Source organism: Pseudorca crassidens, chromosome 18, assembly GCF_039906515.1.
Source record: "Pseudorca crassidens isolate mPseCra1 chromosome 18, mPseCra1.hap1, whole genome shotgun sequence".
Taxonomy (NCBI): Eukaryota; Metazoa; Chordata; class Mammalia; order Artiodactyla; family Delphinidae; genus Pseudorca; species Pseudorca crassidens.
The window spans coordinates 67,913,531-67,919,457 of NC_090313.1; positions in this window are offsets into that span (position 1 = coordinate 67,913,531).

The window sequence follows — 5,927 nt, forward strand, 5'->3', positions numbered from 1 at the left end:
CCGGTCCAGTGCTGATCTGCCTTCCTGTCTATGTGTTATATGCTAACGGCATGGAGCGCTGTATGATTCCTCACACATACTAAGCCCTCTTGACCGCCACGGCTTTGAACTTGCTGTTGCTGCAGAAATGCCGTCTTCAGCGCCCATATACATGGCAAAGAGCTGGCTCAGGCATCCTCAACTTGGAACAGGCTTCTTCCTCTGTGTGTTTGCTGTACCTTATACTTACTTCCAGTAGAGCTAATTTTACGTCTTTGTAAATTCTAATAGCAGTTTGTTCCCACCTCTAAGCATTTAGCTGAGACTGGGTTGGCATGACACAAAAGTGTGCATTCGTGTCTATGAAGTGAAAAAAATCACCAAGACATTTGGAAATGGATAGCAAAAGCAAATGGTTAATATAATTTTTAACTTTGCAACCAGTTGTTTTCATATGTTTATCCTTTGTGTGAATAAGCAGAGCATATAGACCCAATCAATAGATGGAAGACAGAGGAAGAAGAGGTCAATTTGATGTGTGAGGAATTATTACTTTTTTGTTCCTTTTTTTTCCCCAGGTAAATCTGTGAAACCTCTGTTTTGATTTGTGGTCTTTTTGTTGGCCGACTTTGAGTGATTGAAATAATAGAGATTCAATAATTATCTTTACACTGTAATCCTCAGATGATCATGCTTTGGGATATAATTTCATTTTGGGGAAAGAGAGCCCAAAAAGATGATCTTTGCAGCTCAAATAGCATCATCTCAGAAAGGCCTCTCTTTCCACCTGGTCTAAACTTCCAGTTACACTCAATTCTTTCTATTTCCTTTTCCTACTTTATTTTTTCTCCTATGCACTTAAATTATCTGATCTACAATGTGTTTTACTTATTTATCATGCTATTGTCTGTTTCCTCCACTAGAATACAAACTTCTCGAAGGGCTTTGGTCTGTTTTGCTTACTGTTGAACCCTAAGAACAAAGAAAAATCCTGGCATATAGTAGGTGAGCAATAAATATTTGCTGAAGGAATGAACATCTCTTCTTTTCATTAGGAATGAGTCTGCCCCAAGGAGGGGCTCTCTGTGTGCCTTGTATATGTGTTCTCTGCTCCCAGCTGCTGTGGAGCTGAGACGTCTTTGTGTCCATGTTCTGGAAGTAGGGCCCTTGCTTAGTGCTCCTGGCTCCAACTTGGGCACGTGTGTGAGAAGGGAGGCTGTGTGGGACCTGTGTCCGTGGTTAGATAAGACAGCAATAGCCTGTGTTCTTCTCTCCATTTTCAGCAGGTACACATTTATACTGGCCTGGGACATATTGCAAAGTTTAATATTTGGTTATATAGTTATTCCTCAGTCACCTTTGTGAGTAAACATTTTCCCAAATATATCTATTAAAAATGACGATTTCTGGGCTTCCCTGGTGGCGCAGTGGTTGAGAACCCGCCTGCCGATACGGGGGACGCGGGTTCGTGCCTCGGTCCGGAAGGATCCCACATGCCGCGGAGCGGCTGGGCCCGTGAGCCATGGCCGCTGAGCCTGCACGTCCAGAGCCTGTGCTCCGCAACGGGAGAGGCCACAACAGTGGGAGGCTCGCGTACCGCAAAAAAAAAAAAAAAAAATGACGATTTCTGAATGAAAGGAAGAGAGGAGTAAAGAGCAGTAGTTAAGTTGCGGAACTTAGAGCCTGATTCTTTGGGTTGGAGTCCTGATGATTCTGCCACTCACTAGCTTTGTGACCTTCCTCAGTTTCCTCATCTGTAAAATGGGAATAATAATAGTATCTACTGCAAGGAGTGTTAGGAGTGCATACACAAAGTTCTTAAAAGAGTGATGTGCAATAGTGACTATGTAAGTGTTGGCAATTAATGTTATTTGTCATTATTATTATTCCTGCTTGAATAACAGTCTTGAGCTAAATAAGTTTACTTTTATTGCTAGTAGTAAGCATGTTTAATACTTTTAATATTATTACAACTGATATTATAGTAAACAAATGAATCTGGCATTTTATTAACCAGAACTCCCTCCGGACTTGCATTTATACCTATAGAGCTAAAAATGATGTTTATAATGATAATTCTGGGTCACTGGGAGATCTTGAATTAGCTTCTGAATTATCAAAGTTACTACAGCTTTGGGGTTGAGTGGATTTTGTTATAAAGAAACTGTAAAATACTTTTTTGAAATATAATACTCCAGAAGTAGCAATGTACAAAAATTCTTCAGTAAGTTTACATTCTTGAATGCCAGGGAGAAGTAGTACAAAGACTCCTCGAAATATAAGGGCATAAAGGCAGTCTGAGAACCAGTAATATGGTGTGCAACTAAACAGCACATACTGGGAATCCAGAGGTACTGGTTCATTGGGCAGCACTGGATGATTTGGGCAAATATGCAGAGGCACTGTGTTGCCTGACATCTCCAGGCACTGTCTCATCCCACCCTGACTTTCCTAGGGTGATTCCAATTTTGACTGTAACCCCAAATCTCTCCAGCATATTCATGATGCTTCATAAGTCAGAGGGTGCTCACCAGTAGGCTTCATTCTTGAACTGTCTTTCCGCCATTACTGCTCACATGATGACACATGACTCTGTCCCCAAAGCCTGCAGGCCTTGGGGGGCGATAGGCTGGAATAAGTCAACAGGGCCTCGTGTTTCTTCGCTGAGGCCATGGGAGCTTAGAGAGGGAGTAAGGGAAGCAAGATGACAGCAGAACAGGTAGGGCCAAATGAATGAAAGGTTAGGTTGGAGTTGTGAAAAAAAGAAGACTGGAAGAGGAATTAAATTCATGAAGGTAGAGAGAGTAGACAGTAGGCAGGATAATACAGGGATATTTGAACTGTCAGGAGCCAAACGTTCTACCCAGCGTTTGCTTGATATTTGCACATACAGTACTACTCACCACATATTAAGCAATGTGGTGTTAGATGGTTTACATACCATTTCTGCTTAATTTTTACAACCTGTAAGGAAGTTACTGTTCTCTTTACGTTATTAAGATCATGGAGGCTCAGAGAGGTTGCCTAAGGTCACGGAGGTAATAATTAGGGCTTAAGGATTTGAACCAGCCTCTGTCTGAATCCACACCCTGTGTTCCATGGCACATGGAGTGAGTTAAACAGGGCAGGCAGATAACTGAGCATAAACTACCCAAGAGTGTCAACTATTCACAAGAGGCTAGAATCATAAAGAATAAGCCGTATAGTAGATAAAGCATGACTGCTTTTTCAGGAATGGAATTTTAAAAGTAGCAAAATTTTAAATACTTCAACTTTACTGCAGTATTAGTTTTATTGGAACATTAGGCACACGTCACGTTAAAAATACTAGAGGGCTTTCCTGGTGGCGCAGTGGTTGAGAGTCCACCTGCCGATGCAGGGGACATGGGTTCGTGCCCCAGTCTGGGAGGATCCCACATGCCGCGGAGCGGCTGGGCCCGTGAGCCATGGCCGCTGAGCCTGCATGTCCGGAGCCTGTGCTCCGCAACGGGAGAGGCCACAACAGTGAGAGGCCTGTGTACTGCAAAAAAAATAAAAATACTGGAGTAAGAGTTACATGGGCTGAAAATGATTGAAAGACTTTAGACCAGGGCCAAATGGGGACAAGTGAGGAGAGGAGAGGAGGGGAATCTGAGTAGGTGGGGAGGTTGGGGGAGAAGGAGAGGGAGAGAGAGAAGGAGGGAGGGGAGAGGGAGAGAGGGAGAGAGGTGAGCGTGTGGAGGAGGAAGGGAGTTGTGTGGTAACACTCGTTCTAAGCTAAGACCGTTTCCATGGCTAGAAGATGAACAGATATTTGTAGCAGGGAGAACAACTCTCCTCCCACTCCCATACCCCACCCAGGGTGGATCCGAATAGAACTTTGTGTCCATCTCTGGTCTATTTTCCACAAAGTAGCTAGAGTAATCTTTCTTAAACATAAATTCAGTTATTTAACTTCTCTGCTTAAAACTGTTCAGTGGATTCCCCCTGCTCTCCAAATAAAACTCAAATTCCTACTATAACCTACTAGGCCCTGTATAATCTGCCCCTGCCTACCACTCCAACTTCATGCTGTGCACCTCAGCACTCTGACTTTCCTGCTCACAAGAACTGAGATCTTTCCTGCCACAGGGCCTTTGCACATGCTACTCCCTTTGAAAAAATACTCTTCCCAGCGTGTTTCAATGCTTACATGTGATCTCATCAGAAAGGCCCTTCCAGACCACCATATCTTAAGTGAGTTTCCCTTCTTGTCTATCATTTCACCATTTTATTCTCTTCATAGAGCTAACTGTAATTGTAATTATACATATTGTTTGTTCATTTGTTTCTGTATTTTCTTCACTAGATTATAAGCCTCCTGAGGGCAGGAACTATATCTGCTTGTTATAGTTAGTGACAATGGACTTACTTGTTTATTTAATAAATACCTGATGATAATGATGTCTCCCTACAGTGTTCAGGGTGGCACACCCTCCCTCAGAAAGGATCAGAGCTAAGATAAAGAAAAGCAGTCAGTACTTGGAATGGTTTGATGAGGACTCTGAATAGTCAGATGTGAAGTGACTACAGGAATCAGTGAGCTCTGTTGTAATGAAAGGAGCGTTACTAGGAATTGTCTCTTACAAAATAGAGATGTTTAGGCATGGTTTTGAAGTTGAAGAATGGTTAAGGAGGAGCTCGTGTGCTCTGCTCACTGTTGAGGGCAGCGTTATAGTGAAGTCAGTGGACTGTGTAAACTGTGTTGTCTTTGAACACTGAGAATTGTTGTTTGTTCCTGGGAGGTTTGTGTGTGTGCGAGAGTGTATGCTACACACACCACACACACACACACACACACACACACACACACATACGTGGGATTCTGAGAGCTCCCCACTGGTGACCAGGAAGAAAGAGCACAGTTGCCCTCTCAGGGGGATAGACTGAAGGGAGCTAGCCTGGGAGCCCCAGAGCTCCCCTTGGACTCTTCCGCTTCAGCCTCCCGCCAATCACCCACGGGAACTACCGCCTCCCCGCACACCCTGTTCTGAGTTACTCAAGTTCTGGGAAGTGCAGTGCTGAGGCTTGGGCTCTGTGTGTTGTACCAAGTAGGACGGATCTTAGAGGGCCTCCTAAAGGACAGGGGGACCTGGCATTGGTCTGAAGTGGGAGCCTCTTCAGTGGGGAGAGGCAGACCTCAGGCAGCAAGTCTAGACACTGGGGTTTTTCTTGGAGAACGTTTCCTTTTCATTCGCTGTTCATTCATGTGCTATTGTTTTCCTTTGCATTGTGGGGATAGTCTAGTTTGGATACTGTGTAAAACATTTTCTCTCATTTGATAAACCTCATCAGTGACCCCCCAGTCCTCTAACCTAGCCTGTTATAGGCACATGATCTTGTGAAAGAGGTGCTGTGGGGAAGAAGGGCTGTGACTTTCCTTAGGTCCCTCTTCGACGGAGCCCAGTGTGATGGCAGCCACTTTCCACCTAGGAAGGTGGCCTGGAGTTCAGCCCCGCACCCCCCCAGTGGGCAGGGCTGTGAGCCGTGTAAGGGGCGAGGGGACACTTTGCTTGGAGAGACAGCAGTTACTTAGGCAGCGGTCCAGAGGTAAGATCTCCCTGTCCTCCACAAATACGCTTGAGCAATATATGCGACCCTTTCTCTGCCACAGTGTGTCCTACTGACCATGAGCATCACCCAGCATCCTTGTTAAAAATACCACTTCCCTGGCTCCACTCCTGAGGTCTGGACTGTGGCCCCAGAACCTGAATATTTCCCAAGCATCCAGGTGATTCTTCTGATCAGGGAAGTGTGGGTCTCACTGCCCCAGAGGGAGGGGACCCTTCAGAGGTGGGGAGAGGCTGACATTTGGGCCACTAATTATTGACCCTGCTTCAGAGAGGACGTGAAGGAAAAGCCTCCCTAGGAGAGAAGCTTGCGGACGACCTCACTGAGAACAAACAATAAGAGAAGAGCCAGGCTTTCAG